Genomic DNA, 11,652 nt, shown 5'->3' with positions numbered 1-11,652 from the left:
TGGGACGCCTCCTTGTCAGGGTCCTCTGCAGAGGCGGAGCTTCCTCTCGGACCAATCCAAGACCCTGTTGCCCGCTTCTGGCCCTCGCCACGCCTCTCATACCCTGCCAATCAGACTGCGGTTGTCAAGGCAACAGCTTGGCGCCAAGGCACGGAGTTGACGTCAGCGGAGTCAGTGTTAGGGGCCCCCAAGCAGGGTCTGGAAAAGGGGGATGGGATGTGGGTGTGAATGGACGCAGCCCCCCCAAAGAAATCGAGGTGAAACAGAAATACCTACTAATGATGCCCCAATGCAAAACCTGAGAAGAAAGAGGGGGAAAAAGGACAAGCATATATTTGCCTAAAATCGGAGGAAAAAAGGAAAAGAAAAACTACGAAAAATCGAGACAGAAACACATACGTTGAGGTCTAACCACGAATGATAAAGGTAGAAGAAAGGACTTTTCTGCCTGCAACACCCAAGCACTAAGCTAATTTCCTTAATAAACAAGAAGCTATTGGAAAGCAACAAGGGAAAGACAAAAGCAAACCAAGAAAAAAAAAAGGGGGGGGCGCAAAGAGACTTCGAGTCACAGGACAATACAAATGGCTGGAAGAATCATGACCTGACTCTGCATAGCGAAATGCCAACCTGAGATAGCGGGTGAAGGCGGCTTATGGCAGTGCGCTGAATCGCATGCTGTCATCTACCATTGCGTGAATCCACTGCGTAGAATAGCAGGAAATTGCGAGGGAGTGAGCAGGTAGACTACCAAGCCTGCCTCTGAAAGAAGAAATTCCTGTTACCGGAAAAAATAACAGGGGTATCGCTGCCATAAAGGACCAGATCGTAATAGAGTCAATGAAATAAAACTCGTTGCTGAAGTTTGTAGAAACGAAATGGTAAGTGTGGCTTTTTTCCCCCTCTCTCTTTCATTTGTTTCTTTGTTAAAAATAAATACAAATGTGGGCGAAGCTTCTAGAACGATGTGCAAGAAAATTTTAACTGGTTACCTCTAGGAAAAGGAATGGGGGAGGGGAGGACAGACTACCAAAAGATGATTTTGGCTTTATTCTCTGTGCCCATGAATTTCTTTGGCAGATAAACGGTATTTCTTCCCTGGCAGTAGAATCAATTAATTATTAAAAGTTTGTTATTATACTATTGATGGAACCATTCCACTGCCAAGGAATTTAAGTGACGGAGATAAGTACAGGTGTGTGAAAGACTAATTACGGGGGTCTTTACGGAGCGTCCTATCTTATGACTAGGAATGTACTCTGCAGAACAGAATTGAATTCCAGTAAATCCATACAATTGTATTTTTGTGTAGCCGCTAATACTTTGGGTTGTATATTTTTATTAGACATATAAAATGCAGTATTTTAATTTTAAAGAAAAAAAATGCATGCAAGTCCGTGGTCCATGGATTAAAAACAGTTTTACCCAAGAGCACAGAAAATCTGATGCCTCGGATTTAATCTTATATCTATACCACGGAGTTATCCGGGGTTGCTTGCCAGATAGTGAAGTGGCGGGGTTGTGGATAGGGTATGTAGTTTTAATGCCCTGGACCTTGGTTGGATAGGCTTTCTCATCTCACACAGCCACATACGCGGAAAATATGAGTGAAAACACTGTCCCGCGAAGGTGAATGCCACACTGTGTTTTTGGGTCTTTGAATCTGACTACGCAATCTGCTCGCACGGAGAGCTGTTAAACAGTTCTCAAGCTTAGGACCCCACAGAGATTGGCTTTGGAGCCCCCAGGGAATTCTAAAATCTTGTTAAAATTCTTATTGTGTGTGTGTGTGGGGGGGGGTGGTTACCATATTCAAAGGACTCATCCCGTCTATCTGCAAAACCAGTTTATCAGTTCATCTGCTCTCTTGGAATTCAGTAGGCTGAAAGAACTCCCACAGAGATAGGATTCCCCCCCCCCCCCAGTATTCCCCATGTCCACTATCTCTTCAAACTGTTGTCACTCAGGCTCTTTTCATCAACTCCACAGCCTCACTACATGTTTTTGGCTAATATATGAAGACTTCCTTTTGCCTGTCCCTGAAATTGCATGACAATTTTACCGTCTTCATGCTTAATCCGGCAATGACATTTAACATCTGAAAACGAGCAGTGACAGTAACCCTCTCTATGGTTTGGGGTAACACTGCATGGTCCTCTTTACCCATAGCCTCTTCCCTTATCATAGTCGTCTTTTCCTTTCCTCAATCCCCAAGCACGGGATGTTCTCACATCAGAATGTGGCCATCATTCTTACACAACCTCTCCTTAGATAGCCACCTATTTCCTAACCTAGTCACAGGTTTAATGCTTAGTCACACACCAGTGAATCCTGACTCTCAATTCTATGCCACAGAACACTCCACTGAGTCCCAATCTCATATATTCAACAATCCACGTGAAAGCCAGATGCTTCATTCATGTATTTAACAGGCAACTCAAAAGCACCCAAAACAGCATGTTATAGGGCTGGGGTGGGTGTAGTTCATTTTTTTTTTCTTTTTGCTCGTGTCTAAAAACAGCATCTTTTGTTGTAGATAAAAAAAAAATCTCACAATCTTTTTTTTTTTTTAAACTCAGGGTATCCTGACTATATTCAAAACACACCCCAAATTTGTCCCATATATTTCCACCCAGTTTTCCTACTAAGTTTCTTTTATTCCAAACTCTTCCTTCTGACACTCTCCACACTATACTGAACAGATTTTTGAACACACACTGATCTTTCAAGGCAAACAAAATGTCTTTTTCGAGTTTGAGCTGCCTTCTGGCTTCCACTAGTCACTGTCAACAAAGTGCAAAGGTACCTAAGGGTCTTGAAACAACGTCAGATATTGGTACTATAAAATCCAACAATTTTTTTCCTTAGGAAAAGATGCCATTATGCCTGACAAAAATTGTGCTTAAGAAAGCTAATAGATAGTCTAATAAATATTATGTTTTAGGGCTTTTAAAAAATGTTTGTATTGTATTTCTAGTGATATGGATTCCCCCCCACACACACACTCAATGTTTCTATATCAGGGTGTCTTCCTGAACTTTCTGATCTGGTCCGTTGGCTCATTTGTTCACCTCTGTGTGTTAACACACCGTGTTCATTAACACTGCTTTATGATGCCTTGACTTCTAAAGGGGCCGCCCTCTCTTTGGTTTCCTAAATGCTCTGTAAAGCTCCTTACCTTGTTGCTTCCAAATGAATTTTCAAATGGGCTTGTCAAGTTTGATGAAATATCCTCCTGAGATTTGTATTCATGTTTTATTAAGGCTGGAGAGTAATTTAGATAGGGCAGCAAATGTCATGCTATCAAATGCTTTCATCTCTGACCACAGTCTGTGCCACAGTTTATTCATACCCTACAGATATGAACAAGATAGTATAATAGATTTTTTTTTCTTATAAGGGTCCTGTTTGTCTTTAGCAGGTATTTTTCCTATTCATTGTTGTCAGTCATTTTTACTTGGTTATTTTGTAAAAAAAAAAAAAAAAAAAAATCCAATAATTTCAGATTTATAAAAGTTGTCAAGATAATACAAAAATTTCTATTGCAATTTTCCCTGAATGAGAACATCTTAACAGAACCTTGGCACAGGACATTGTCAAAAAGAAATCAATACTAGCACAAAACTCTGAGACTACAGACTATGTCTGGATTTTACCCATCTTTCCATTAATGTCTATATCAGAAACAGGAGCCTCTAAACCATACACATACACACACACAGAAAACACAGGAACCCCAACATTACACACACATTACACACATATAAAATGCAGGAACCCCAACACCACACACACAGAAACACACACACAAAACACAGAATCCCCAATACCACACACACAGGACTACCACCACTTATACCAAACACACACACATTCAGGCCCTCAGTGTTTCTTGGCGTTCTTTATTTTCCATAAACTTGGCTGTTTTGGTGTGTACAAAGAAAACTATTGTATAGAATATGTCTCAGTTTGGGTTTATATGATGTTTTTTTCATGACCTGACCTGGGTTATACATTTTTTGAAGGGAATATTGGCCGTTGCTGTCCATGTGTTGGTATGTGAGCTGTTGAACTGGCTGGCGTTTATTGTTAATTGATTATCTTTCTATAGAATTCCCTTGGATTTTTAAAATGTTAACATCTTCACTAATCATTGTTTTTTGTTTTAAACTTTTATTAACAGTCGTTATCTCTGTTGTGAGACAAAATAAGTCTGATCCTAAACCTGAGAGAAAGGATGGTCTTATCTTTGTCATCGAATACAAATGCCTACTGTGGACATTTTGGCTGAGCCTGTTCACTGAAGGCTATAAAAATTTTAGCTTAAAAAAAAATCATACCATTCATGAGTTTAATTTTATGTATTTTCTGTATTTGGAGAGATCTGATGATTTCCTATCTACTAAGGATGTGATTCACAGTCGTTTCTGAGGTTAAACTGTGTTTACATTTCTAAACCCTACTTAACCATGCTTATGAGGTTATGGTTTATACAGACATGCAGCTGGATATCATTTTTGTGTCTCAGTTCACACTTTGTATTGTTATTATTCATTATTATTATTTTGTCCTTGTCTGGCTTTGGTATCAAAGTTATACAAGCCTTATAAAACACTTTAGATTACAGTTTATTACCTTTTTTCCAGTGAGAATTGCTTTTTATTGATACTGTTCTTGTTTTTTTGTTGTTTTTTTGTTTTTGTTTTTTTGCTTTGCCAAAGACTTTATGTCTTTGTTTTTTGTAAAAGTGGCTTTTGATTTTGCCGACCACATTCTTTCTTCTTTGTCATTTAATTTGCTCTTGATTTCTTTCCTAGTTGTTTGAGCTCCTTTTCCTAGCTTCTTGAGTTGCATATTTATCTCATTTATTTTTATTTTCTCTTAATTTTTAACATATGCATCGAAGGCTATAAATTCTCCTCCAAGTGCCACTTGAGCCAGATCCGACATACCTCATCATGGTTCAGATCTGCACTTTGTTTCCATTAGTGGCATAAAGGAATGTGTTTACGATTCTGAATTCTACGTAAAAAAAGAACTGTCTTTTGAATGTACATTTTGAAAATCCACTGCATTGCAGGCAAATAGAATTAGTCTGTGAAATTTGCCATTTTTTAAGGTGTCTTTTAGCTTAGGTATGATTGGTTAACTTTGAATTGTTCAAGGTTTTAGACAAGAAACAGTATTCTCTAATTGCTAGGCATTAATTTCCATTTATATGCATAAGACCAAGCTTGCTAACTGTGTTTACATTTCCACTGTTCTAATTTTTGTCTGCTTTATCCATTCACTCTAAATAGTTCCAATTAATGCAAACTAATATGCCAATGCTTTTTTTCATTGCTTCTTGTAATTTTTGCTTTAAGTATTTCAAAGTCATGTTGTTAGGAATGAACAAGTCCAGAGTCCTTCTGTTAAGTGACAAAGAGAGTATATCTGTTTACACATGTAATTATGGACATATTTATTTAATATGCCTTTTCTTTTTCATATTCTCTTTTCCAGTTTTCTGTTGGGTTGGTTAATTTTTCTTACTGTCCTTTATTTCCTTCTGTTTGTTTGCTCTATTCTTCCATTCAATTTCTGTTAATTCTTTAAGTTCTTAATGTATAAAAAAACATTTACAAATACTAAATGTATTAAAGCAAAGATTCTGGCACACCTTAGCAATGCACTGAATTTTTCATGCTAGCATAATTGTAGTTATACCTATTTTGTTTGTTTGTTCAGTTAGCTTTGGCTTTTTGTTTGTTTTGGGACAGGGTCTCACTGTGTAGCCCTGAAACTCACTATGTAGACAAGGCTGGCCTTGAACCCACAGACATCAATCTGCTCCTCAAGTCCTCCTGAGCACTGGGATTTAGAGCATGTCCTACAGCACCCAGCTAATTACATCCTTTAACTTCCAACCACCCCAAATCCATTTTATATTAGAAAATACTAATTTTGTGGACTGATGTATTATCAAGTCACTCATTCTAAAGTCTCCCTCCTTCCTTCTAGGATCATTTTCCCATTCATTGCAATACCTTTAAAATATATTTTTGACTAACAGCATAGCCAGGTAGAAGGCTTAAAGACGTTGCTTATCTGTTTTCTCTTTGTCATCTAACCCTGCAGATGAGATCTTCCTGTCAGGCATAATATCTCTTTCTGAGGATGCTGGCTTTCCTCCACAGCCTTTAGTATAGGAATATGATTGGAATATCAGTGATTAGTTGGGGGTAGTGCCTTTCCTCTATTCCGCAGAATTCTTAGCCAGTATGTCCTAAACAGCCCTTTACTGCCATTCAATTTCTATTTTTCTGTACCTGCTACAATATTATAATAGTTTCCTCTTTTGTTTATGAAAGAAGTTTGTGGCTTTTTATAATTCTGCTTTTTAGATTTATTTTTTCGTGCATACAGGTGTATATATTTGCATCATGTGCATGCATTATCTGAGGGCTCCAGAAGAAGATGTTATATTCCGCCTGGAGCTAGAGTTATGGGTGGTTGTGACCCTCCATGTACGTGCTGAGATCTGAATCTGTGCCCTCTGCAAAAGCACAAGTGCTCTTAATGCCTGGGCCATCTCTCTAGTCCCCGATTTTAAAAAATCTGGGGGGGGGGTTAAGACAGGGTTTTTCTGTGTAGCTCTGACTCTAACCCCCACTTTCAAGATTCTTGAAAAGATAGAATATCCATAAAGTGTTCATCTATAAGATATATATATATATATAAAATGTTCCAGTTAGAAACTTTAAAACAAAAAATGTATTAATATCTATCATATGTATTAATATGATGTATTAAAATGCATTAAATATCTATCATTAACATATCTTAAATATTATTGTACAATTATCTCTATCATTCCAAATTTATACTAAAACAGACCTTATCTCAAAGTATGAACCCACAAATTCATGGGGCCACAACAATGAAAAATATTTCTGTTTGGGCTGGAGAGATAGCTCATTTGGTAGAGCACTGGCTGCTTTTCCAGAGGACCTTGGGGTTCAATCCCTAGTACCAACATGGCAGCACACAACTGTCTGTAACTCCTGTTCCAGGGGACCCGACACCCTCAAATAGGCATACATGCAGGCAAAATACCAATGCACATAAAAATAAAATAAATATTTTTTTTCAGTATTTCTGTTTGGGCTGGGGAGATGGTTCAGTTGGTAGAGCACTTGCCCTGCAAGTCTGAAGACGTGAGTTCCATCCCCTGCACCAACACAATGAAAAGCTGGCCACAGAACATATTTATAATCCTAGTGCTGGGGGGACAGAGGCAGAACAATCCCTGGGACTTGCTGGCCACCAAGTCTAGCCTAATTGGTGAGCTTCAAGTTCAGTGAAAGACCTTGTCTCAAAATATAAAATGGAGAGTGAATGAGGAAGATGAGGGACAATGACCCTTCATAGTCACCTGCACACACATGTACACATGCAAACGCACATACACACACAGCATTGTCTTCGTTGCTTGTAACAGTTGTTGCTTCCAAGCGTGCAGTGGCATTTTCCTGAGGCTCTATGACCTGTGATACCATAACAGGCTGAAGGCTCAAGCAGATGAGAATCCAGCTGTTCCCTATCAAGGCTGACCCTGAAGAGATTTGCAGAGATGTAAAACGATGCTACCAGGTAATCTTTTGTCTCAAAAAGTCTTTTTTCACTTAAAGTGTTAACATATTACTATTATTACTAGGTTTATTACTATTAAACTAGTAAATGTACATTCAAAGTTGTTTGATTTCTCGTCTGTTAAGGTAGGTAAGAATCAATAGATAACAATTCCATATATTTATGCCATGCAATGGTATGCTTTGATATATAATTACAAACTTCCATGTTGCTTTCACTTCTCTCCACATCCATGCTCATAAATTGGTCTTATAACAGCCAGTCTAGAAGGTATGAGGTAACATCTCATTGTGGCTTTAGTTTGCCTTTCCCTGCGATAATGAATACTAAGCACGCTTTCACGTACCTGGTGGTGTCTTCTGATAAATGTCTCTTGGAGTACTTTGCCATTGTTATTTTAAAATTCCTTGGCTGGGAGAGAAGAACAGAATATTACTCAGCTGTGAAGAAAGTGAAATCACAAAATTTACAGGAAAATGGGTGGATTTGGAAAATATGAAACAAATGACCCAAACTCAGAAAAAACAAAACACCTTGGTCTTCATATCTAGATCCCAGCCTATAATGTGTGTATATATATATATATATATATATATATATATATATATCATATGTAAGTTAATTAATATATATACATACACACAGAGATTTACATGTGAGCACAGCATAATATTTAAAGAAGAGACCAAGAAGAGGTTATAGTAGGTAAAGGGGAAGGGCAGAAAGGCAGGTAAAGGACATGATTTAAAAAGAGGCTATAAAGATAACTGTTTTTCTAGTTTCTAGTCTGTTGTAGTTTTCTTTGTGTGTGTGAATGTGTGTGTGTGTATGAGTGTGAGTGTGAGTGTGAATATGTGTGTGTATGAGTGTGAGTGTGAGTGTGTGTGAATGTGTGTGTGTATGTATGAGTGTGAGTGTGAGTGTGAATATGTGTGTGTATGAGTGTGAGTGTGTGTGTATGAGTGTGAGTGTGTGTGTGAGTGTGTGTGAATGTGTGTGTATGAGTGTGAGTGTGAGTGTGTGTGAATGTGTGCGTGCAGTGGGTAGGTACATTAAAGTGTAAGAGACTGTGATGGTGTAAAACCCACATAAAGCCCCAGGGCCTAATCAGGACCTTTGAAACTGTACAGAAGTTCACTGGGATGAATGGAGTTTGGGACTTGGCTCATGTCTGAGTGCTTAAACAAGCTGTGTGAGGTCTTTGTCAGACAGTTAATTAGAAGAAAGTAATTTTATTTTTTAAAAGATTGTTTTTGTTGTTGCTATTAAGTTACTTACGGATTTAGGACACTAACTCCTTAGCAGGTATACGACTTACGTGTAGCTTCTTTCAGTTCATTCATGGTCCTTGCATTGCACGTTTCCTCTATTGTGTGGAGGTTTCAAATTGGTTTGCAACAATCCTATTTATTGTCTTTCCGTGTTCGTTGCGTACATCTACTTGCTTCAATTCATTCTTTGGTTGTTTTCTTAGTGCATATGTGTATGTGCCTGCATCTTAGTGTGTCAGAAATCAGAGGACAACTTCCGGGACTTGGTTCTCTTTCTTTACCATGTGGGTCCACTGTATTGAACTAAGGTTGTAGTCAGACAAAGTAGCAAGTGCCTTGACCCAGTGAGCCATCTTGTTGGCCCTATTTTCTTGATTTTTAAAAAATAAATTCCTTCTGTTGATGTAACATAAGTATAAAATCAACATTTTTCTATGTTGATTTTGTGCCCTGCAACTTTATTGAACCAACCTATAAATTCTGGCAGGTTATTTTTATGTTAATTTTTTTTTACCAAAAAAAAAAATAGGGTTTTCTATATATAAGTCTTGTTGACTACAGACAAATCATCTTACTTTTTTATTTTCTAATGCCTTTTACTTTTCTTGATTTAATTTTTCTGGGTAGGAATTCCAGGATTATGTTGACAAGAAGTGGTAAAAGAATGCATTTTTGTTTTGCCAGGCATGGTGGCACATACCTATAATACCAGCATATGGGAGGCAGAGGCAGGAGGATCTCTGTGAATTTTGAGGCCAGCTTGATTTACACAGCCAGAACTACATAGAAAGACTTTGTCTAAAAAAAAAAATGTTTATGTCTTGATTCTTAGAGGAAGAAAGAGAAGGAAAACTTTTATCATTATTATGTTACTGTGACTTTGCCAAAAACTGGTCTTTGTTATGCTGAGATAACCTTCTTCCACACTTAAATCACTGGGCTTTTATTCTGAAATGATGCTAAACCTCGCTAAATCCTTTCTCTAACTACAGAGCTTTAGGTTGACCCTATTCTAGTGAAGTGGTTGCCACAGTGCTTGACTTATGGTTGTTAAACCATTCTTCCCTCCCCCTTTGACTAGGTACCTGATCCTCTAATGAGCTAAATTTGATTTACTGGTATTTTGTAGATGATTTTTGCACATGTGTTCATTAAGAATTGTGACCTGTATTTTCTTGTAGTATCCCGGCCTAGCTTTGGTGTTAGTGTAATGCTGCCTTTGAGAAATGGGTTTAAAAAACATTCCCTTTTCTACAGTATCTTTGAATGTGATGTGTTAACATTGTTTCTTCTTAGAATAGTTGGTTGAATTTACAACTGAGGGTTTGATACTTTTCTCTTGGGAAGTTTTGAATCGTAGATTCAATCTCCTTAGTAACTATTTATTTGGTTAGATTTTTCTAGTTCTTTTGCAAGACTCAGTTTTAGCATGTTTAATTTGTGTGTGTGTGTATGCATGCATGAGAGAGCTTGCACAGCATGGGTGGATGTAAGTCTCAGGTACAAGGAGGCCAGGACAAGGTAATGGATCCCTACAGCTGGAGGTGCAGGCAGTTGTGCACTGCCCCACATGTTGCTTGGGTCCTGTGGTGAGCAGCACATGCTCTTAACCACTGAGCCACCTTTCCAGCTCCAACATTTTAACTTCTAAGTAAAGCTACAGATGCCCTTCTACTTATGATGGCACTGCGTACAACTAATTCCTTTCATTGTAAAGTGAAAATATCTCAAGTTAAAAAATAAATTTAGGGGCTGAAAGATAGCTCAGCAGTTAAGAGCACTTGTTGCTCTTACAGAGGACCTAGGTTCAATTTCCAGCACCTACATGGTAGCTCACAAACATCTCCCTCTAACTCCATGACAGGGTTCTAATGACTTCCTCTGGACTCCATGGGTACTAGATGTATTCATGGTACATGTCCATGCAGGCAAAACACTCATATATGTTAAATAAATAAAAAGTTAAAATGTCACCTACCAAACACAGTGTAACAATACTGAGCACTGTATGATTTCTCTTTATAGCTGGTCTTATAGATTAGTTGGTAGCATAGTTGTCTAGCCTGGACAGAAATCAGGGTCTGACTGCTAGCGCTACACAAAGCTGCATGTGGTAAGGCACACCCATAATCGCAACAATAGGGAGGTAGAGGCAGAAGGTTCAAAAGTTCATGGTCATTCTTAGCTACATAGTGAGTTTGAGTCCAGCTTGGGCTACATGAGAACCTGTCCTAAAGGAAAAAAATAAGTAAATTAATTTTAGAAAGAAGATAGCTGTTGTATAGCCCTGTGATCATGTGGCTTGTTGGGAATGATGGCTTCCTGCCCAGATTCCCTAGACAGCATCATAGTACATATTGCTAACCTGGGAAAAAAAATAAAAATTCAAAAATACAATTTCCAATGAATGCAAATTGCTCTGCCTCAAGCCTAGAGTCAGAAATAAAATTTAAGTCAGGCTATCATAAGAAAGCATTGGTATCAATAGGCAGAATTCATATAACCAAAAGTGGATTCAGCTGTTCTTTAGTTAATATTTGGCCACTACCACTGATATGAGCAAATGCCAGGTTGTATGCATGGCTCCTTAAGAATAAAATCAAAGTGGTTCCCATGTGAATGACATTTATTTAGTTAAGTATATCTTTAGAGTTTTAATCTCTAGCTTGGAAGACTCATTCAGTAGGTAAGCTGACAAATACACGTGTAAAAATTATGCTAACTGCTTAGGAGGAAGAGGAGGGGA

The 11,652-nt window shown here is 38.1% G+C and overlaps 1 protein-coding gene across 14 annotated transcripts in view; it reads left to right on the top strand.

Moving 5' to 3' along the window:
• Positions 1-12: 12 nt before the first annotated feature.
• The window catches only part of LOC110566737 (ubiquitin carboxyl-terminal hydrolase 29-like), a 221,102-nt gene continuing 209,462 nt past the window's right edge, over positions 13-11,652 (top strand). For 8 of the 14 annotated variants that reach the window (XM_060375810.1, XM_060375800.1, XM_060375802.1 and 5 more), the window contains exons 1-2: positions 13-881; positions 7,547-7,635. The gene's annotated coding sequence lies outside the window, so the exon portion shown is untranslated. Of the gene's footprint in view, positions 882-7,483; positions 7,636-11,652 lie in introns of all 14 variants that reach the window. The other 6 variants (XM_060375811.1, XM_060375808.1, XM_060375807.1 and 3 more) reach the window with 2 other exon arrangements.

Source organism: Meriones unguiculatus, chromosome 1, assembly GCF_030254825.1.
Source record: "Meriones unguiculatus strain TT.TT164.6M chromosome 1, Bangor_MerUng_6.1, whole genome shotgun sequence".
NCBI lineage: Eukaryota > Metazoa > Chordata > Mammalia > Rodentia > Muridae > Meriones > Meriones unguiculatus.
This window is presented reverse-complemented; position numbering and strand designations above follow the sequence as displayed.